The sequence below is a fragment of the Macrobrachium nipponense genome, chromosome 4, assembly GCF_015104395.2.
Source record: "Macrobrachium nipponense isolate FS-2020 chromosome 4, ASM1510439v2, whole genome shotgun sequence".
In the NCBI taxonomy this organism is placed as follows: Eukaryota; Metazoa; Arthropoda; class Malacostraca; order Decapoda; family Palaemonidae; genus Macrobrachium; species Macrobrachium nipponense.
In genome coordinates, this window is record NC_061100.1 from 92,438,534 (window position 1) to 92,461,914 (window position 23,381).

Consider the following 23,381-nt stretch of genomic DNA (forward strand, 5'->3'; position numbering starts at 1 on the left):
TGTTCCTACTGGAAATTACCTGGTGTCTGCCTAACACTTACTATTTCACGATGCATGAAATCTTATTTCTTATTAACGGATTCGGGTCCTGCTTCGTTTGGGGGACCACCCAAACCCCATCAAACCGGACCCGGCAAATCAACTTTTATTATGGTAAGTTGGCAACTCGAGTAGGGATGCGTTTCTTGTCAGTTTGTTTTGGAAGTGTTCGCACTGTCCAAAAGACTAAAGTGACTGTGGCATCGGTGTCCCATGTATAACTGTCTTACCCTTTTTCATGTGTAACTGTAAACTGTTGTTTGTGTGTTCATACAAATATTTTAAAACACTTTTAAATGGTAGCAGAAGAGGATCTGAGATAATATGTATTACAAGAATAGTTCTAAATAACGTCTCTATCGAGGGAATGAAACATGCAGGACATCCATTGTGATCCCGTAAGAGACTAAAGTCCTGGTCAACCCCTTAAGAACGCGACAAGTGTTACTAGTTTGGGATATTTTTTTATTTACTCCTACGCTTGTCACAGTGTTGTAAGTTTAGTTGCCCATAGTTTGGACTTCTCACTGTGTCACGAGGAGTGATTAACACATATTCGTTGTGGATTGACTGGGTAGTTATTCCAAGTGCGATTATCGCGTAACCATTCCCACATTGAATACAACAGGTGTTTGAAGCTAAGGGTAAGCTGTACGACATGTGTTGCTTTGGCCTGTACTATCATCCCAACGATCAAACTTAGTAATGTGTAACTTTTGTCTCTTGATTTTAGCGCAGCTTTCGACGAGATAAAAAATGAGTGGATTATTGAGACTGCGGCATTTCAAGTATTTTTGTAATAACTGGAGAATAGATGTGTTGTAAATGAATAATTATAGCCAGGATTAGGTGAGGATTACGACATCCCTCTTAATCGTATGCCTTAGCCTTTTCTTGTGGCGGGCTAGCACTAGGTACTTACGCGGATAAAATAAACATCCTATAAGGCATGACAGAATAAGTTGAGCCTTCTTTTAACCTATTCGTGTCTAGAGACCAGTGATAGACCAAGCTCTGAATTTTTTAGGTTACTATTTAATACAAGAATTCTATGTACTATAGCTTACTAGCTAGTATATTGAAGTATATTTATTCTGTACCCTACCTGTGCCTTAACACCTGTAGGTACTGAGGAAATCATAAATTTGTTATTGCATGATATTTTACTTCAAATCATTAATGCAATTTGGACTTAAAAATATAATTTTCCTATGTTTTAATGTGTGTTTTGAAAGTTTCTGACATTCGTTTCTTCAACAAATGAGTAGTAGTAGGTAGTAGGTTATAGCTACCTAGCTAGGTAGATGAGATACTGTTGTTTGAAGTTAGCCAGCCTTGTGCTGGCACGAGCTCTTCCTCCTTGAGCAGCCCTTACCTAATGTAATGTTTAGAGATAGTGAACCCCATCTTTTTATCCTGCCATATGGGTGACCAAAGTAGTTAAGTCAGGTTGGTGATGGGGAAACACCGAGTGAGTGAAATACAAGTTCCTTCATGCCATTAATACTGCTAGCTGTCATTCAGATTGGGTAGGACAAATTCATGGAATGTTTCGATGTTGATTTGCACGTGGGAAAGAACCTGGTACCCTAGGTGAGGTTAGGTCAGGTGTGATTGGTTACTTGCCAATGAAACAATTGACAATAGGGTAAAAAACCGCATGGTACAGGGTTGGACCATGTACGATCAATGTGTACAACCCAAAAAAAAGTATGTTATAACGCGTCCTGATATCGGAGATGGGCATCAGACGCAACTTGTCGTTGGTGAGAAACGGAGCTAAAGACCTCTATTCCGGTGTCAGGACGTGTTATAATGTACTTTTCTTGGGGTTGTACACATTGATCGTACATGGTCCACCCCTGTACCATGCGGTTTTTTACCCTATGTTCAAAACACATAGTATATTAGCTAAAACAGGAAAATTTTATTTTTAAGTCCAAAATCCAATAATGACAAAGTCAAATTTTACCCTAAATACAGCACTCATGGGAGTGATTGTGGTATTAAAGGAAAAATTTACTAAGGAATCTCAGTCTCATACTCAAATTTACTGGGATGGACAAATCAACTGGTGCTGGTCCGTGGTGTATGATTTGCTGGTCTGCCAAATTGCTTTACTTGTTATATACTTATTTTTACGTACTCTAAGAAAAATAATAATCTGTCAAGCTAACTATATATTTTTATTTCAAGTATATAGTTATTATAAAAAAATGAAATATATTGAGTGTGACTATTAATTGTATAGGCCTATAGGGCCAGGCTATTGCACAGCTATAGAACAGTCATACTACATAGAGCTGTGCAATCAATGCCTGTTGATAGTGGCTCCACAACCACTCCTCCTCCCCCACCTGACTGGTGAGCAGTTTTCCACTTCAGTACGTCTGATCTTTAGGTATCAGGAAGCAGGACTTGCCGTGGGGTTTGTTTTGGCGCAGCCACGTCTAAAAAACTTCCTTAATTAGTTATTTCAACAAACCAAAGTAATTCCAGCAATTTATAATGGCCACAGGTTAATAGTTTTAGTGATGATGAAGACAGCGCAACAAAATGTAATGCTACTGCTAAAATGACAGGTCACTCCGCCAGTGATGAGATGTGTGAGTAGCGTGATGAAGGAACAAGTGAGCCTCCAACTAAAAGAGGATCAGCTAATTGAGTTGTCAAATGATAAGAGATTAGAATCTCTGTATAAAAGTAGTATTACATTGCCTGCATTGGATTCATGCTCATGGAGAATTTCATGAACTAAAGTGCCATTTTTTTGAAACTGTTAATCCCATTCTCTTCAACTTAGCTGTGTAAGGCCCAGTTCTTGGTACTGGGGGTTCAATAAAGACTAAATATAGAAACAGACTGAATATAAAATCGCCACTTCATCTAGCACTTAGTGTCGTGAACCAAGTCTTGAGAAACTTGTTTCAGCAAAGCAAGCACAGAAATCTCACTAATTTAGCTACCCTGGTTAAGCTAACAAAGAAGTGTTTTTGATTGCCTTTATATTTAGACCCTCTTGGATATGTGAGTCTTAAATACACTCAAGAATTGGTTAAATTATGAATTTTAATAGTTTTGCACAAACATGGAATTATATAAAATTTGAATGGTAAAATATGAAGCATGTTTTGGATAAATGTATTTTTTATTGCTTATATATGTAGGCCTATTACTCATTTCATTTGTTAGATATGAATTATTACATTTTGGTGTATTGATAGTTCCTTGCAATACAGTTGAATACATGAATCTGTCTCCATGACTCCCATTTCTATTGTAGTATTCTTTTTTTTTTTTTACCACCATGGCATTCATTTGATTTGAAATTTTTTTTATCAATTTACTTTTAATAATGTGAAACATATATATACTATACATTATGATTACATGGCATGTTTTTTATGATTATTTGGACTAATTAAATGCCAGTATATGCCTGGATGTATGTACTGGTCGGGAGAATTTGTTGTACTCTCTTGACTGGTCCGTGAAGTTGAAAAGGTTGGGGACCACTTGACTAAACCATGTATTAGTTATTTCTAGCTTTAAATTTTTGTAAATGTTTCATTAAAACCTTTGAGAGATCTTGTGCAAATATTAATTTTTGGGGGTGGGTGGGACGCATGTAATTTTAAGTTAATTTTGCAAGTCTAGTGTTCATTTGCCTGAAGTTTAAGGTTGATGCATGACACCTCATTATTTCTAGTAATATTAGAGGACCTTGATTGAAACATGGGTTTTTGATGGGCAGTAAGCTAAAACTACTGCCAACAAATTTGAAGTTGTTCCTACACGTTATACAAACCTTCGGTCCTTTACATAAGGATTAACTTTCAGGGAAGGCTGGAATCCAATCGTAAGAAAATAACAACGAGGTAGTTTAGGCTGTACATAACTGCTTGTCCGGTAGTCGGGAGACCCACCCGACTGGACGTGAACATTCCACTTTACTTTCAGCCGGCATCATGTTCAGACGTCTCTCTCTGCCCGCTCCTGTTGTGAGAAATTGTGAGATCTTTCTTTTTTGTTTTGTTTGTCTGGTTTATGAAATTTGTGGTTGCTTTATTATGTTGCAAACCTAAAATTTATATGTGCCTTTCGCCCTCCATTTGCACATGAAATGGGAGACGGGAATTGGGGAATGTCTGCTTGAAAGTGAACTTAAAGCCTCACTTCTTATGCGCCAAGTACTGAAGGTGTGAGTGTGATAAGTTAATACTTTCTTTCAGGGTAATTGCCTCCTCCCGCTTCTTCACTTGATTCGTCACGCATAGAGGAGGATGGGGCAGATGTGATTACCTAATATTTATGTGGAAACGAGAGTTGTTCCTACACATTGTGTAAACCCTCGATCCTGTAATTTGGGTAATAATTCCATATGTAGAGGAACTCAGGTGTATGGAATTAGGGAAAATACATTCCTTTTTGAGAATTTTGTTTTTTCCTTACTAATACGTCTTTTAATCCCTCAGGTGTGTCTGACCTCGCCATCGGGAACATGCAGGAGTGGTGGATTTAGGCTTACCTGGAACTCCCTCCTCCAGGGGCCCCTAGACCATGTTTCGGCAGCCCCTGTGACTCATGGGAAAGAGGACAACAACAGTGACCATGTCAATGCCTGTGTATGTGGCACCTCCATATTTGGTGTACACCCAGCATGTAACATCTATGACTCCCTCTGCTATGGTGTTATCAGTGCCACATACTTTGGAGGTGGAAATTTCGGCCTCCCCTTCCAGGCTATGTCATTCTTGCTCCCCCAGCTGTTGGTGGATACCCTAAGGTTACACCCTCCACCTGTAGACACCCTGGACAGTAGAAATATCTGACATGCTGATGAAGAAGAGGTAGAGGAGAAGCGAAAGAAATTACCATCTTTCTCCCCTTCTCCTTTTGTCGTTGTCGTTGCTGCCTCCTACATTTCGACTTCTGAGGCTCCCCTGTCGAGGAAGAAGAAGATGGTCTCACCCCCCCTTCCCCCAAGAAGTCTCACTTTTTTTAGAGACTTCTATGGGCCTGTCTCGTCATGCCTGGTAAGACGTGGGCCTTCCGCTGATCCTCCTGTTCCCTCGGGAATGGGAACCACCTCGCTGCCCCCAGGGGCGTGCAGGGCAGGGACCGTAGAGGTACTAGCTATTGCTGGTTCTTCTGCTCCTAGGCCTAGAGGCTTGCCTCTAAGACCAGGTCCGTCTCGGGTGCTTATTCACGAGTCCTCCGAGTGTACGCTGGCCCGCAGGTGAGCATGCAGCTAGAGTCGGTGATGCTGAGTTTGCTCATAGTCCCTTTTCGAGCATGGTGTGGAAGGAAGCTGGGAGTTGCTCGGGTGACTCCTGCCTTGCCAATGATTGCTCATACAGCAATCGTTCGGCTCCTGGGGTGGGGGAGTGGGGGGGGGGGGGGGGGGCGCTTACTTCTCACAGCCGCTGGTACTTCTGCCCTTGGTTCTGGAGGTTCACCTCTGGGACCGGGACCGTCACAGATGCTCTTTCACAACCGTCTCCGAGTGTATACTCGCCTGTCGGTGAGTGTACAGCTAGTCTTTGACGCTGAGTGCATTCATTGTCCCTTCTCGAGCGCGGTGCGTAAGGAAGGTGAGAGTTGCTCAGGTGACTCTTGCCTTGCCAATGATCGCTCGTATAGCGATCGCCCTGATCCCAGGGCTGACATGATGGTACAATAGTACACAGTCACGTTTTGAGAATGGTATGGAGGGAAGGTGAGAGTTGCTCAGGTGACTTCCGCCTTGCCGACGTGATGGTCCAGCAGGACCGTACACACGAAAGACTAGTAGGAGGTCCCCCGGTCGGTCTTTTGGAGTAGCTTTGGCTTCTTCTGAGACTTTGACGTGTCGTGAGGACAGTGCCCGCTCTTGTCACATCATTAGATGCTATTCTGCACCCGGTCGACAGTCATGTAGCATGACCAGAGGTCTGGATCTCGAGTAGTGATTTCCTTGACTGTACAGAGCATCGATACCGTCTTCGAGGGAGTGTTTTCCTGCGGAGAAAATGCTTTCCTAGACCTGCAAGCTGATCATCACCGCTGTTTGGTGACCGCTCGCAGCCTGTACCAGCTGTTAGTTCTGCTAACAGACCGAGCGGGAGCGTCAGACCTTCTTCAACTGGCCCTTCAACCTTCTCACCATCCAACAAGAAGAATGAGGTGACCAAGGGGAACCGTGGAGATTGACTCCCCACATTTCAGCTACGAAAGCAGAGGTGCCCAGCACGGTCTTAGCACCTGAGTGGGCATGTGCTCGAGTGGTTCGGAGAGATCAAGGGGAAGTCTGATGAGCCTCTTCCTTCGGAAGGAGGAGCAGCTAGGGAAGGACTTGACAGTCCTTCTCTGGACTCAGTGATTCCAGAGATGCAGGGGTTCCTTACAGAGGTCACAGCACTGATTTGTCAGTAGTTAACTACCTCAGTATAAATGAATGTATTAGTCGGTAGTTTCAGCAACACTGCAAATCCTAAGTAAAGGACTCCGGGTTTGTTTGATTAGGGAAAAATACATTTTGTTCATGAAATTTACCTGTCAGATATATATATAGCTGTATTCTCTGAAGTCCAACAGAATTTCAAAACTTACGACACACGTAGTGGAAGGCCAGTTGGTTAGTACCCATTCCCGCCGCTGGGAGGCAGGTATCAGGAACCATTCCCATTTTCTATTCAGATTTTCTCTGTCGCTGGTACTGTCAACACCTGTTTTCAGGACCTCCGCCTTTGGATTTCATTAACTTTATTGTCACATAAGTATTCCTGATTGTCTTTTGGTTTTTGACTTTGGATTTGTGGCTAGGCACGCTTTTGTGGACTGTTTTGATTTTGGCTTTGATTTTTCCTTTAACTAAGATGTCTGGTTCTAGTTCTGCTAGTGTCAGAGTATGTTGTATGGATGAGTGTAAGGTGAGGCTACAGAAGGCTTCGGTAGATCCCCACACTGTATGCTCGAGTTGTAGGGGACATGTGTGTTTAATAAATGACCGATGTAAGGAGTGTGAAAGTTTGTCTGAGTCCGGTTGGAAGACGTATGATTCTTATGTACGCAAGTTAGAGCCCGACAGGATCAGGAGGTCTTCCTCCAGGAGTGTATCAGGCAGTAGACGTCAGGGCAGTAATATTTCTCCTGCTAACCCTCCAGTAGACTTTGTTTCTCCTAACCCTGTGGTGTTGCCTTCGGGCCCTGAGATTGTGTCTGTGGAGGGTAATGCCCTTTCTGTGATTTTGGATTCTCTCCGTAATCTAGAATCCAAAGTGCTCGCCTTGGAGACTGGTGCAGTGAAGTGCAGTGATAGTGCCCCTAGTGTTGTGGAGGGGGCGTCAGATTGTCCCCATAATGCCTCTAGGCCTGGACCTCTGTCGGACTCCCAGGAATCAGGGAGTGGGCATGTCGAAAGCCGAAGGAGGGTGCTCCCCACTGATCTGGCGTCCCTTCAGCAGGGCCTGTTGACGCTTCCCAGGCTGCCAAGGAGCGTGCTCATGCACGTCTCCTGAAGGATTGTGTCGTGCTCCCCACTGATCTGGCGTCCCTTCAGCAGGACCTGTTGACGCTTCCCAGGCTGCCAAGGAGCGTCCTCATGCACATCTCCTGAAGGATTGCTTCTCGTCCTCTGAAGCGTCCCCCTGCGCAAGGGGTGGAGCTCTCGGAAGGACTCTCGCCCCTTGAAGAGAAGCTTCAGAGAGGAGGACGCTTCACATCCTTTTTCTGCAGATGTTTTGCGGTCTTCTCCGGATTTGGACGCTTTTCCACCGCAGAAGAGGACCAGGACGTCATCCGAGGATGATGCTGTTGAGCGCCCCAGTCGCTCCAGGGAGAGAGCTGTACCTGTGAGAAGGAAGGAGGCGTCCCCTCGCCCCTTGTCTTCCCACAGGATCAGCCCTTCCCCTGAGAAGGAGTCTTCTCCTACCAAGAAGATGCTCCTTTCGATGCAGCAACAGTTAGCTTCGCTGCTGGCAGAGAGAGAGGCAGAGCCGCGTCGTCGTAGGAAGGATGCCAGACTGCCTATCAAGAGGTCCAGGCAGTCCCCCTCTCCTTCTCCTCGCTCGTCTCTTTCGCCTGTTTCGTCGCCCTTTAGATTTCGTTCAGCACCCCAGCGTTTGTCTAGAGGGCGCGATGAACATCTCCCCAGACTCTCGTCGGTCGAGAGGGAGGAAGACCTTCAAACTCATCGCAGCAGGGATCATCTTCCTTCTCGCCAAGACGCTCCTCTCTCGTCCTTTTGTGACGCTCCGTATGCTGCGAAACATGACGCTCGGACTGCTGCGAGGCAGGACACTCCTCAAGCTGCTAAGCTTGACGCTTCTCAAGCTCCTTCTTCTCGTCAAAGGGATTGTCAAGACGCTCGTCAGGACGCCTGTCGGGATGCTCGTCAGGACGCCCAGCTGGACGCTTTTCAGGACGCTCGTACAGACGCTCGTCGGGACGCTTCTCTGGACACTCATCAGGACTCTCATCAGGACGCTCGCTGACATTCGTCAAGACGCTTGTCAAGACCTTTCGTTCGCAGTTTTGCCGGACGCTTCGGAGGCTGTTGTGAAAGACGTCCAGCCTTCTGTGGAGAGTGCTGCTTCGAAGAGTAGATCCCTCATGAGAGTGGGGTCTAAAGGTCTTAGACCTCTCCATTCTGTAGACTCGTCGGTTGCTCCTGTAGAAGAGGGAGAAGAAAGCAGTTCGACGGAGGCAGTAGATGAAGAGCAGCCTTCAACATCGTCTTCATCAGACTACCAGGTCTTGCCCCGTCTTCTTCGTGCTTCGTTTGGAGACAAGTTTCAACCCTTGGCCCCTCGCTCTCCTCCTTCACAGTTCTCCTCTTCCAAATCCAGTAAATCGCCAGGATTTGTAAAAGTGAAGACTTCCTTTTCGACCAAGAGAGCCTTCAAGCAGGTCCATGACTGGATGGACTCGAGAAAGGCTCAAGGCAAGACTTCTTTTGCCCTGCCTCCGTCGAGACTCAATGGCAAAGCAGGGATGTGGTATGAGACAGGAGAGGACGTTGAGTTGAGGGTTCCTTCCCCTGCCCAAGGAGATTTTGCCAGCTTAGTTGACGCTCCGAGGAGGTCTCTACTTTCATCGGCGAAGGTGTTGTGGCAGCCTTCTGAGTTGGACCACCATCTAAAGGGACTGTTTCGGATGATGGAAGTTTTTAACTTCTTGGACTGGTGTTTGGGAGTCCTAGATGTTCAGTCACGGAGTCCGTACTCGATTAGTCTGGGGGAGCTGTCCAGCGTGCTAGCGTGTATGGACAAGGCCGTCAGGGATGGTTCGGAGGAGCTGGCTTCACACTTTTGTACAGGGCTCTTGAAAAAGAGAGCTTTGTACTGCAACTTTACTGCGAAGTCTGTTTCTCCTTCTCAGAGGGCAGAGTTGCTGTTCGCCCCTCTTTCGAGCCATCTCTTCCCCCAGTCTATGATCAAAGATCTAGCCGTCAGCCTGCAAGAGAAGGCTACACAAGACCTTCTGGTCCAGTCTTCCAGACGTCCGGCAGTCCCTTCGACTTCTACGCTGGGGCAAGCTTCCAAGAAGCAGAAGCCCTTTCGAGGGGGAGCTTCCTCGAGATCGTCTCCTCGAGGAAGAGGTCTTCCCAGAGGCAGAGCCCCTTCCAAGATCAGGGGCAAAAAGTGAGACGTCAGTCCTTCAGACACCAGTCGGAGCCAGGCTTCGTTTATTTGCAAGAGCCTGAAGAGAGAGAGAGGCAGACAACTGGTCCCTCAATGTCATCGAGCGAGGATACAAGATCCCTTTCCTCGAACCGCCTCCGCTGTGCACGACACCCAGGGATCTATCACCCTCTTACCATCGGGAGAAGCAGCAGATTCTGTACAATCTGCTCAAGCAAATGCTCGAAAAGAGGGCTGGGGAACAGGTCCTAGACCTGGAATCCCCAGGCTTCTACAACAGGTTGTTCCTGGTGCCGAAACAGTCGGGAGGATGGCAACCAGTGTTAGATGTCAGCAGATTGAACTTTTTTGTAAAAAAGCAAAAGTTCAAAATGGAAACGCCTCAGTCAGTTGTAGGGGCCTTAAGACCAGGCGACTGGATGGTGTCCTTAGACCTTCAGGACGCTTTTCACGTTCCGATCCATCCTCATTCGATGAAGTACCTGCGGTTTGTCCTGAAGGGGAAAGTTTTTCAATTCAGGGCTCTTTGCTTCGGGTTAAGCACAGCCCCGATGATATTCACAATCTTAAAGAAGAATGTGGCGAGATGGCTTCATCTTTCCAACATAAGGATCTCTCTATATTTAGACAACTGGCTGATTCGAGCATCTTCGAAGGCAAAGTGTCTGAAGGACCTTCACACGACGTTGGATTTGGCGAAGTCCCTGGGACTTCTGGTAAACTTCGAAAAGTCCCATCTGATCCCGACGCAGTCCATCGTGTATCTGGGGATTCAGATGGATTCAGTGGCTTTTCGGGCTTTTCCGTCCCAGGAACGTCAGCAGTAAGGCTTAGACAAAGTTTCAGCCTTCCTGGGGAAAGAAACATGCTCTGTGAGGGAATGAATGAGTCTGCTGGGGACCATTTCCTCGCTGGAGAAGTTTGTTTCCCTGGGGAGACTGCACCTCAGACCTCTCCAGTTTTTCCTGGCAGAAAACTGGCAAGAGGAGGATCTAGATTCAATCTTGAGGATCTCGAAGAAAGTAAAGGATCACCTAAAGCGGTGGCTCGACCCCGTAAAGCTATCAGAGGGGTTTTCTCTCAAGCTTCAGAGCCCCGACCTAGTGTTGTTTTCCGACGCGTCCACCTCGGGATGGGGAGCAACACTAGGGGGGGAGGAAGTGTCAGGCACCTGGAGAGGGGAACAGGCGTCCTGGCACATAAATCTCAAAGAGTTGGCGGCCATTCATTTGGCTCTCCAGTTCTTCGAAGACCAAGTCTCAAACCGAATAGTCCAGATCAACTCTGACAATACCACAGCTCTGGCTTACCTCAAGAAACAGGGAGGAACGCACTCTCAGTCCCTGTTCGGTCTAGCGAGAGAGATCCTGTTGTGGGCACAAGCACGAGACGTAACGATCCTGACGAGGTTCATGGTAGGTGTCGAGAACGTCCGTGCAGATCTTCTCAGTCGGCAAGATCAACTGCTGCCGACCGAATGGACTCTTCACCAGGAGGTATGCCAGGAGCTGTGGAGGCTATGGGGACGTCCTCTAGTAGACCTATTCGCTACATCGAGGACGAAGAGACTTCCGCTATACTGCTCCCCTGTTCTCGATCCAGGAGCAGTAGCGATAGATGCCCTTCTCTGGGATTGGACAGGGATGGACCTTTATGCCTTCCCCCCCGTTCAAGATCTTGGGAGAAGTCATGAGGAAGTTCGCAGCGTCGGAAGGGACGAGAATGACGTTGATCACCCCGCTTTGGCCTGCGAAAGAATGGTTCACAGAGGTCATGACCTCCTTGGTAGACTTCCCATGGACGCTACCCTTGAGGACAGATCTACTCAGACAGCCCCACTTCTAGAGGTACCACAAAAACCTCTCCGCTCTGAGTCTGACTGTGTTCAGACTATCGAAAAGTTGGCCAGAGCGAGAGTTTTTCAAGACCAGTGGCAAGAGCTATTGCCAATGCAAGGAGAGCTTCTTCTCTTGCAGTGTACCAATCGAAGTGGGCCGCTTTCAGGAGTTGGTGTAGAAAGAAGGGCGTTTCCTCTACCATGACCTCTGTGATCCAAATAGCAGACTTCCTCCTTTATCTAAGGAAGGATTTGAAGCTAGCTGTCCCGACAATAAAAGGCTACAGGAGTGTGTTGTCGGCAGTTTTTAGACACAGAGGCCTGGACTTGGCTAATAACAAGGACCTTCACGATCTCTTAAGATCCTTTGCGACCACGAAGGTAGCTCAGCTTAAGCTGCCTTCCTGGAACTTGGACGTGGTCTTGAAGTTCCTGACGTCCAGTCCGTTCGAACCTCTCCAGGATGCATCTTTGAGGGACGTTACCAGAAAGGTTGTTTTCCTAACTGCTCTGGCGACGGCGAAGACAGTTAGCGAAATTCAAGCTATCAGCAAGCATGTTGGTTTTAAAGGCCATAATGCGGTTTGTTCGTTGAGCCCAACAAAAATGAAAACCCGTCCAACCCTTGGCCCAAGAGCTTTGAGATCAATGGGATGGCTGAAATTATTGGACGAGAGCCAGAAAGAGTCCTGTGCCCTGTCAGGGCTCTCAAATTTTATTTGCGGAAGACAAAGGAATGTCGAGGTCCTTCAAGCAACTTGTGGTGTTCGGTAAGAAGGCCAGACTTGCCGATGTCTAAGAATGCTCTGGCATTCTTCTTGAGAGACACCATCAAGGAGGCTCATTCATCTTGTAAGGATAGTGATCTGAAATTGTTTAAAGTGAATGCGCACGAAGTGAGAGCTATCGCAACCTCGGTAGCTTTCCAAAAGAATATGGCACTCAGTGACATCCTCGGTGCCACATTTTGGCGGAGCAACTAGGTGTTCGCTTCACACTAACTGCGGGACGTGAAGACGACATACAAGAACTGCTGTTCACTAGGGCCATATGTCTCTGCAGACACAATTTTGGGGGCAGGAAGTAGCACTCATCCTATCCTGTAGAAAATGGTTAGGAGGAGTTTTTAATTTTATTGTGTTATGGTTGTTGGGTCGGCCGCCGGAGGCGGACTTCCCAGTCTTTAGCTTAAGATAGGCTACCCTAACTTTTGCTAGTTTTGGTCAGGTGGTGGTTTATTGCTTCGTTGCCCTCATAGTATGGTCAAATGGTCTATAGCTGGTTCACTTAAGGTAGATTCTTGGGTGAGCCCTATGCCTACGAGACGTTTGTTTGGCAGACGCTGATTGGCTGGGAGCTGCCCACTTCCCGGTACCAGCCAGTCAGCGGCCGCCAAACAAACGTCTCATAGGCATACGGCTCATCCAAAAATCTACCTTAAGTGAACCAGCTATATTCCCATTGTGGTCACGCCCCTGTTGACAGATCATCTAGAACTCACCAGCTATATAGGTCACTACCTCGCTGGCGACTCTAGTAAAGCAGAAGCGGACTTGGGTGACAGTAATCATGAAGTCAGCTATGCTAACAGGTAAGGAACCAAGATGTCAATCATCTACATGTATTTGTTTCCTAAATCCTATTCTGTCTCTTCCCACCTCCAAAGATGGCATTCAGCTATATATATACGTATCTGACAGGTAAGTTTCATGAACAAAATGATATTGTTATGATACAATAAAGTTTGTTCATACTTACCTGGCAGATATATATATTCAAAGTGCCTACCCACCTCCCCTCAGGAGACAGTGGCACTAGAAAATCTGAATAGAAAATGGGAATAGTTCCAGATACCCGCCTCCCAGCGGTGGGAATGGGTACTAACCACCTGGCCTCCCACTACGTGTGTCGTAAGTTTTGAAATTCTGTCGGACTTCAGAGAATACAGCTATACGTATATTTATCTGCTAGGTAAGTATGAACAAACTTTATTGTATCATAACTATATAATTTTACTTTTGAAAATGTCATATTTGTTGGTACAGTATTTGATACTTCGGATTCAGATGAAGATGAGGAGGACTGAGAAGGTTCTGGTGAGGCATCTTGAAGAGGGACTCGTACTCATTGTCTTAGGACGGACGCTAAAAGAAACATCTACAGGTGCATAGGTAGAGGGAATCCTTGTCGGCTGTGGAACTTTGCCATCCATTCCAGGAGGGTCAGAGACATGAGCAGCATGATCATGAAAGGACATCACACCCTCACCTAAGAACTAGGTACTGGAGGTGTCCATCGCCACCTTAGACACAGGTCGACTCCATGTCAAGGTGGTGCTTGTCGTGCACTGTGTCATAGTATAGGTGACACAGGCAGCGCTACTCCTCAGGGAACGCTCCCACTTAAGAGCTTGAAGTTCCTCTTCTAATTGGAGGAGTCCAATTGTCTCATCATGCTCTGATAGCTTTGTTAGCAATTCCTCCTGGCTTATATTTGCGACAGGATCCATGGACTCCTGGGACTCCATTTTTCCCGGATTCGTCTACCGAGTGCATAACAGATTTGAATGCTTAAGCGGTCCCGATTCTGGGAACCAGTGAAGTAACAAGATGCTTTATAGTGCTGTTGCCTAGTTCCTACAGGTTCTTCTGGTCACGGCATACTCGTCACTTTTCAGTTTTCTGGGCACCAGCTTGAAGAGCCCCAATATTCTGGGTTAGATTTCAGGATTAAACTGGCCCAAGAGTCCCCTAGCATTTTGTGTACGATCATAAACTGAAGTTGTGGTAAAATCTGGTCTGTTACTGTGCATGTTATGCCATGAAGACCAGAGTGGAAAAGTAATTTTTTATCTCTAGAAAAGACTTATTTTAAAAATCAAGGGGAGCAGTATTATACAAGTGAAATGCTTCTGTATAAAAATAGTTCTTTATTAAACAAAGGAGACACCACTCAGTAGATTCCAATATTCAAATATTCAAAGAAAAGGAACAGTTGTGTATCCAAGCCTCAAGCTTTAAGCTTTCAAATACAAAGCTTACCTGAATGGCAAGATTCTACTCCTGTGGGAAAAAACAATTCACAGTTAGCAGTGGAATGAAACATACTGACACACATCAATTACAATCAAACTAAATTATTAAACAAAATTAATTAACGCAACAAACAATTTAGAAAACTTTTGAGCCTCACTTCGATTCACTACAATGAGACAGGAATCTGATCTTTTAGACTTGGTGTTTGTGCTGGCTTTGGTGAAATGAGGAGGTGAGCTTCATGGCCTTTCCTTCTATGTTAAGCACTGAAAGGGGTGGGGATATGTTATGCTCAAATTTGTCCTGGTATTCATAGTGAAGACTCAGAATCTGTAGGTCCTTGACACTAGATTCTAGTCCATTTTGATCCCCTCTGTAGAGGAGTTTGTAGGTAATGATCGAGACTAGATGCTACTGTGCTTAGGGTGCTGTGGTGATGCCTCAAGAGAACATCTCAGGCTTGATCAAGTGTCAGTGCCTCATTGATAGTACCAGCTCAACCAAGAAAGAACACAATCTCTTTCTAGCTTCAAGAGATGATCAAGCATGCATACTCTTTGTCTGACAAGGTAGATGGAAGTGCATTCCAGAAGAACCTGTCAATTCAATAGGTATTATGAGCAGGGATGCCGTCCCACAATACCACATTTACGTTATTCGACCTTCAGGATATTGCCTAAAAGTCCTTGGATACGTTTTCCTTGGTTCCTGTGGTGGTTGCCTAAGTAGCATAGCTCATCCAGTTCTCTTAAGGACACAATGCACCTCCTCTAAGATGTTTGGTAAGCAAGAGAGATTGTGTTTGAGTTACTGGTCTTTTAGGGCTGAGAGGCAGGTAGTGAGCCATTGTGCACTGGACAGATGAGTCTGCACGACATGGCCACCTTGTCTTCATCTTTCAGTTGATAGTTTAGATGCATGTCCCCCTTCTCTCTAGACAGTAGGAGAGAAGGATTGACAATGAAACATACACGTTGGTTTTATTAAGTTTTATTCTCTGACACTACATATTGGTTTCATCCAAGCCTTTATTGAGGTAATGAAGCAAACGCATTACATGTACTTCAAGCCTAGAAGTCTAGCAATTGTATCCCATGTCTTCAGCAAGCTAGAGGTGCAGAATTCCTTCTTCAGCTCTACCAGACCAGGAAGGTATTCACAGGTGGGAAGGACTACCAATTTCATTCACAGTTTTACTTGTACTTCCCTGCGAATGGGCAGGTCTCCTGTGTAAAGAGCAAAGGTTTCTATTTGTGTCGGAACAAAGCAAATTTTTATTTAAAATAGTTTGTATTTTTCTTAATTTACAAACCCGAGTTCTGTACATCAGTATCCCACTTGGCCACCCCCATTCTGGTACCTTGGTCAAAAGACAAATTGGAGTGCAGACCAACAAGTGGGTGGGGCTTCCCCCCCCCCTACTGTTGGTAGTTAAAGAATTTGTCTGAAAGTTAAACAGCTGTTCCAGTTTGTGTTTGCAAGCTAAGACCTGTGTAAAGAACTCAGGTTTGTAGACTATTAGGGAAAATACAAATTTCTGCTTTAAAAATTTGTCATATTTATTGTCTTTAACACATACTGGTTCTTTCAGTCTTCTACAAGTTAATGAATGCAAACTAATTACTTTATGCCCAGAAGTCTAATGGTTGAATATCTCATATTTTCAACTTGCGAGAGGTGCAGGATTCCTTCTTCAGCTCTTTTCAGACTAGGAACCTGATTGTGGGTGGCTAGTACCAAACAGTCAGTTCAAAGAAGTGCCCAGACTCCTCCCACCAATGGGTAAATGTCGTATGTAAAGAATGAAGATTTGCATATGTATAGACCAAATAAGAAATTTTCAGTGATTTGCATTTTTCCTAACATACAAACCCAAAGTTCTTTACTTAACAGCCCAATGCACTCACCCCTCATTCTGGTACATGGGGTGGAAGGCAAAGTGGAATGCAGACTGACAGGTGGGCACGGCATCCCCCTACCTATTGATAGTGAACGACCTTGTCTGAAAGTTAAACAGCCATTTCAACTTGAGCTAGCAAGCTAAATCCTTGTGTAAAGAACTTGAGGTTTGTATGTTAGGAAAAATACAAATTGCATAAAAAGTTTATTTTAGTTTGCTTAGTTGAGCAGATGTTTTTTCTGTCTGCACTAACCCATTTTGTGTGGTAGTCAGCTAACTTTTACCAGGTGGTAAGATTCATCTAAAATAAAAAAAATTTTATGATAAAATTAATTATATTTGAATATTTATCTACTGTTGAAGTGAAAAGCCACCCAGCCTCCTCACATCTTAGACTGGAAGAATTTTTATGAGAATGTAAACTTTTCAGTGACACCTGATGGGAGACAAGTGATCATAAACAGTCCAACTGGGTCAGCCAATCATTATTCTTTTGTTTATTTTGAATGCCAATCATATCTCAAGGCACGAAGATGTAAGCTAACTGTAACAGTTGGTAAGTGTCCAAATAATCAATTTTATCATAAAAATTTTAATTTTTAGGGTGAGCTGTATATAATCTAGGGTGTTCTTGTTAAATTAGTTTTGTTCATGAAACTTACCTGACAGATATATATATAGCTGTATTTTCCGAAGTCCGACAGAATTTCAAAATTCGCGGCACACGCAGTGGGCGGCCAGGTGGTAGTACCCATTCCTGCCGCTGGGAGGCGGATATCAGGAACTATTCCCATTTTCTATTCATATTTTTTTCTGTCGCCGGTCGGTAAACAACTGTTTACAGACCTCCGCCTAGGATTTTGAAACTTCATTAGCCGCTTAAGTATCCTAATTATTCTTTCGATTATTGACTTGGATTTGTGGCTAGGCATACGCTATCGTAAATTTTTTCATTGCATTTGATGTCTGAAGCTAGTTAGCTTAGTTTCAGACTTTGTTGTCTGCATGCGGTAAGGTGAGGCTACCGGAACTTTCGGTAGACACTCGCTTAGTATATATGACGTTTACATGTTTTCTTTGCATAAGTTCAATGTAATTAGTGTAATGTGTGACTGATTACGGAAGAAGTAGGATTCATGTACGCATTTTAGAGCGTGTTAGAATCAGGAGTTTTCCTCCACAGTAAACAGAAGTTAGAAATAATGAACCTTCTAACCTCCTGTAGATTTTATTTTGCCTAACCCTGTGGTATGGCTTACGGGCCTAGAAGAAGTGTCTGCTAGAGGATTACATCAAGTAATCTTAGACTAAAGTGCTCGCTCTCCAATCAGTGTTGTGAAGTGTAGTGCCCCTTGTGTTGTGGAGGGGGCGTCAGATCGGCCCCATAATGCCTCTAGGCCTGGACCTCTGTTGGACTCCCAGGACTCAGGGAGACGGCATGTCGAAAGCCGCAAGAGGGTTACGGGGGCTCCCCACCGATCTGGCGTCCCTTCGGCAGAACCTGTTGACGCTTCCCAAGCTGCTAAAAGATCGTGCACGTGCACGAATCTTGAAGGATTGCTTCTCGTCCTCCGAGGCGTCCTCCCCACACAGGGGTTGGAGCTCTCGGAAGGACTCGCGCCCCCTAAAGAAGCTTTAGAGAAGAGGACGCTTCACGTCCTATCTCTCTCGTCACGAGAGGATGAAAGAGTCCTGTGCCCTGTCAGGGCTCTCGAATTATATTTACATAAACGAAGGAAGTAAGAGGTCCTTCGGGTAATGTATGGTGCTCAGGAAGAGACCACATTTACCCTTTTCGAAGAATGCACTGGCTCTTTTCCTAAGGGACATATTAAGGAGGCGAGTGAACGCTCATGAAGTTAGAGCTGTTTCAACCTCGCTAGCATTCCAAAAGGATTTGGTAATCAAGGACATTCTAGATTCCACCTTTTGGAGGAGCAACTCAGTATTCATCTCCTCTCCTAATGGCGCTCCGTATACGTTATGTAACGTTCGCTTTACTTCGTAAAAGCAAGCTGATAAGTTTGACGTCTGGCAAGCTGCTTTGCACAGTCAAACAACTTATGTCTCTGGTTCGGCATAAGAAGGGCAATTTAGACGTGAGGAAGCTTTTGGAGGTGCTCGACGTCCTATAAGTAGAGACATTCTCCAGGACGCTCGGCAAGCACCTTGCGAGGGTGTCTTTCGGACGCTCGGCGTTCCTTTGCTGAGTGCGTTTCTGGAGATGTTCTTTTGCATTACTAAGACGCAAGTTGTCGCACAGGCGGCCACTGTCTTTGTAAGAAGGTATGAAGGTCTTTAAGGCCCGTCTTGAAGACGAAAGCCATACGTCTTCCTTTAGTGTTCACACACTTCAGGAGCAGCGTGCGGCTCTCTATGGAGACTCGCATGAGGACGTCCCTTGAAAATTTTCAACGTCATACGCAAAACGCGGTTCGTCATAACATTGAGATGTTGGCAAGGTCGCTCGCCAGGACGCCTCTTGGCGGGCCTTGCATGCATCAGGGCGCTCAACGAGTTCCTCTCTGAAACGTCGTTCAGAAGACTTGGTGTTCTCTGCTCAGACACGCTCGTAGCTAAGCAGGACGTTTTTTGAGGACGCTCAGCAGGACGCTAAGCAGGACGCTTTTGAGGACGCTCGGCAGGACGCTTATGGCAGGACGCTCAGCAGGACGCTCAGCAGGACGCTTATGAGGACGCTTTTGTGGACATTCGCCAGGACGCTTCGGTGGAAGCTCGGCAGGACGCTTTGCGAGAGAAAAGACTTGTAGAAGGCGTCTTATTTGCTGTTCACGACGTTTCTTAGGACGCTTGACGCTTTATAAACGCTCGTCAAGACGAGGTTTTTTCAGGACTCTCCACAGGACATTCCTTTACAGAAATTTTTAAAAAGGATTCGGAGTTAGCGGAGAGACATACCCGAATTTTTTCTTCGATCCCTCTTTCCTCTTCATCGACTCTGAGAATCGGGAAGATTATATACTCGGATTCCTGGGTGACTTTCGGTCATGTTAAAGGGTTTTCCCCTATTAGCAAAGTGCTAATAGTTTTGTCAAGTAAGGACGTTTCCCCATTGTCAAGATACTAAACGTTTTGTCATTTAAGTGGGGGACCCCTCATAAATGGGGTAGTTCTCATTGACATAGATTTTAACGTTTTTATCGTTTAAGCGGATAAACTCGTTAACAAATTTCGGAAGAGCTCTCATTCATTTTCAGAGGCTCATCCGGGGAGTAAGAAAAAGACTTGTAGACTAGATCCAGGAAGTCTTATGTCCAATATCATAAGAACATTGAACGGTCCTTTTCGATCCTCGGTTCTCTCTTGATGATCTCTATTCGAATATTACTCCCTTTTCTTGGAAAAGAGTCTTGGCAAAGAGTCAAGGAGTTCTTTTAAAAAGTCTCATTCATTAGAACGTGGACAGTCGTTTTCCTTTCTTTCTCTCTTCCTCGTCGAGGAAAGATGTAGTAGAGAATTCGATGGTTCAAATTAACTACCAACTACTTACGTAGTTTATCTTTGCGTCATTTTGCTAACGCATGGGTCAAGTCATATACGCATATCGTATTTACCTCTGCGGATAGAAGCCGAAAGAACTGTTGTTCTAATGTATTTATTTGACACTCCCTTCAACCTTCCAAGAGTTTTCGGAGTAAGAACAACTCTTCAGGTATTGTTACGACAACACCAACTCAGCTTCTGTATTTAGCGAATTCTGTTTCGTTTAAATAGGCCTGCTTGAGAGTTTCCTTTTGCTCGATAATATCATACCTATTCCTTCATAAAGGCAGTAGCTGGCAACTCAGGCAGATAGTATTCTGTTCACCATTGAAGCTTTCCTTCGAGGAAGACTTCTCCTTCACTCTTTTTGATAGAGATCGAAGGTGGTCGATCTCCAATCCTTATTTTGTTTTCTTGAAGGAAAGAATTTAGGATGGAGATCGTTGTTCAGAATCCTATAAATATACTACGTATATTAACCTCGCGACAGGATTCTACTAAGCAGTTGAATTGTCCGAGGGGTAGGCGCATATCCTAGTTATTCTACGGATTGCGACTTAGACGAGAAGTATTCTAATTGAACTGCAACACCAACTCAGCTTCTGTATTTAGCAAATTTTGTTTCGTTTAAATATGCCTGCTTGAGAGTTTCCTTTTGCTCGATAATTTCATACCTATCCCTTCGTAAAAGGAGTAGCTGGCAACTCAGGCAGATAGTGCGAGACGATGAACAAGGCTGCTGTTAACTGTGATCTACGCAGTACCGGCTAGCTCGGTGTCATGCGCGGTTGGTTACGTCTCTCTCCCTTGCGGGAATGGCTGAATAAACCGTCTCTCTGCCCTACAATCATGGATTTAGCCTCGGGTTGAGGAAATTTCTAGTAATCTTGAATGAACATGCCTTCCGTTTACTTAGAAATTTCAACAAGATATCTCTTATACTTGTTCGGTGCGGGTTTACCGCACGGTAACAGAATTCTGTACGAATCTACCGCGGCATAGCACTATAATAATGCTCTCCTGCTTATGCAAAGCGCAGCCTTATTTAGGGAAGGAAGCAGGCTGAGTGAGGGAATGGATGAGTTTGCTGGGGACCATTTCCTCGCTGGAGAAGCTTGTTTTCCCTGAATAAACAGCAATTCAGACCTCTACAATTTTTCCTCACGAAGAAATTGGAATAACATCAAAGATCTTGTAATAATTCTAATTTTCTCTCAACGGCTTGAGGATCACCTCGGGTGATAGCGAGAGGGTCAGACATCCGAACAGAGGAACAGATGTTCTGGCACATTGTCTGAAAGAATTGGAAGCCAATTGGTCGGCTCTCCAGTTCCTCGAAGGGTGAGTTGGGATCGAGTGGCCCAAATCATCTCGGATAATTTCTCAGCTCTCTCATAGCTCAAGAAGAGAGAATTGGTTATGGGCTTGGGCACGGAACGTAACGATCCTCAAGAGGTTTCGTTAAGTTTTTCGTAATATTGAAGACGAAGGAGCTTCCTCTTAAGTTGTTTTCCCTTATTCATGATCCTAGAGGATTAGCTTTAGTCGCCACATGTTGGCCTCTAAGAGGTTGGATTCACAGAGGTCAGGTAATTCAGAGAATTGTCCAAAGACCCTTCCCGAGAGAATCGGTGTAATCTCACATCGTCACTTAGTGAAGTATCTAATATCTCTCCTCTCTGAGTCTGAAGGCGTTTAGACTATCGAGAAGCGATAAGATCTTCAAGATTAATGGCAGTCTCTTGGCCAAGGCAAAGCAGTGCTGCCTATTTTCAGTGTTCAATCGGAGGGGGCCGTTTCTGGAGATAGTGAAGGGAAATGACTGTTCCTCCACCTCGACCTCTGTGAATTTCTTTATGGTTCTATCTTTCCGTATGAAGTATGAGATAAGATAGAAAGTCCTAACTATTGTAGAATATGCAAATATGTTGTTGACGGCCTCTAGGCTCAGAGATTCGGTTCTGTCAAACAACTAAGCTTCACGATCTTTGAGGTCTGGGGAGATCTTGAAATTCTCTGGATCGCAGGTTCCGGCATGGAACTTAGACGTAGTCTGAGTTTCTGATGCCAAAAGCGTTTCGAACCTATCCTTTCTGCGAACTTAATACACGTGACCAGAAAGGCTAACATTCTAACCGCTCTAGCCACGGCACAGAGGTTTTAAAGTTTGATTTTGGTTTTTTAGCCATCATCAAGGTTTTTAAGCTTTAAAGGACATAATGCGGTCTGTCCTCTTAGCCTTCCGTTCTTGATAAGAACGAAAACCTGTCTAACCCTTGACCCGAAGGCTTGGAGACCAAGGGTATGGCACAAATTATTGGGCAAGGGCATTAGAGAGTCCTGTGCCCTGTCGGGTCTCTCAAGTTTTATCTTGATAAAACTATAGAAAGTCGAGATCAACGGACAATCTGCGGTGTTCCGTAAAAGACCAGACTGGTTCATGTCCAAGAACACCCTGGCATTATAGTCAAGGAGTTCTTTTAAGAAGTCTCATTCATTATGTTTTGCATACAAAGATTTGGAGATTTTTTTCTTAATATGAATGCTCAAGAGGTGAGGGCGCGGCCTCGGAAGCATTTCAACAGGGCATGACACTCAGTAACATCCTGAGTGCCACGCTTTAGCGAAGCAACTCTGTGTTCGCTTCACACTCCCGACGGGATGTGAAGACGACATTTGAGATCTGTACGTCGCTAGGACCATACATATCCGTAGATATATTATTGGGGGCAGCAAGCAACACGAATCCTATCCTATAGAAAAGGGATAGGTGTGCTTTTAACTTTGAAGGGTTGGTCGCTTGAGGCGCGTTCCTTTTCTTTAGCCTAGAAGTTATGGAACTAACTTTGATAGGTTAGGTCAGGTGGTGGTTTTTAGCTTCGTTGCCCTCAGAAATATGGTCATATGGTCTAGTCACATTGTGGTCACGCCCCCGTTGACAGATCATATAGAGCGCACCAGCATTACAGGTCTTTACCTCGCTGGCAACTCGAGTAACGCAGAAGCAGACTTTGGTGACAGTAATCACGAAGTCGGCTATGCTAACAGGTGAGGAACCAAGATGTATATCATCTACTTAATTTAGTTTCCCAAAAATCCTATTCTGTCTCTTCCCACCATCCGAAGGTGGGATTCAGCTATATATATATCTGTCAGGTAAGTTTCATGAACAAAATGTTATTGTTATAATACAATTAAGTTTGTTCATACTTACCTGGCAGATATATATAATTAAAGTGCCCACCCACCTCCCCTCAGGAGACAGTGGCACTGATAAAATATGAATAGAAAATGGGAATAGTTCCTGATATCCGCCTCCCAGCGGCGGGAATGGGTACTACCACCTGGCCGCCCACTGCGTGTGCCGCGAATTTTGAAATTCTGTCGGACTTTGGAAAATACAGCTATATATATATCTGCCAGGTAAGTATGAACAAACTTAA

The 23,381-nt window shown here is 45.0% G+C and overlaps 1 protein-coding gene across 10 annotated transcripts in view; it reads left to right on the plus strand.

Annotated features, from left to right (window-relative positions):
• The first annotated feature begins 488 nt into the window (after positions 1 to 488).
• The window catches only part of LOC135211019 (ATP-binding cassette sub-family C member 5-like), an 818,851-nt gene continuing 795,958 nt past the window's right edge, over positions 489 to 23,381 (plus strand). For 8 of the 10 annotated variants that reach the window (XM_064244046.1, XM_064244047.1, XM_064244045.1 and 5 more), the window contains exon 1: positions 490 to 683. The gene's annotated coding sequence lies outside the window, so the exon portion shown is untranslated. Of the gene's footprint in view, positions 684 to 16,864; positions 16,991 to 23,381 lie in introns of all 10 variants that reach the window. The other 2 variants (XM_064244042.1, XM_064244049.1) reach the window with 2 other exon arrangements.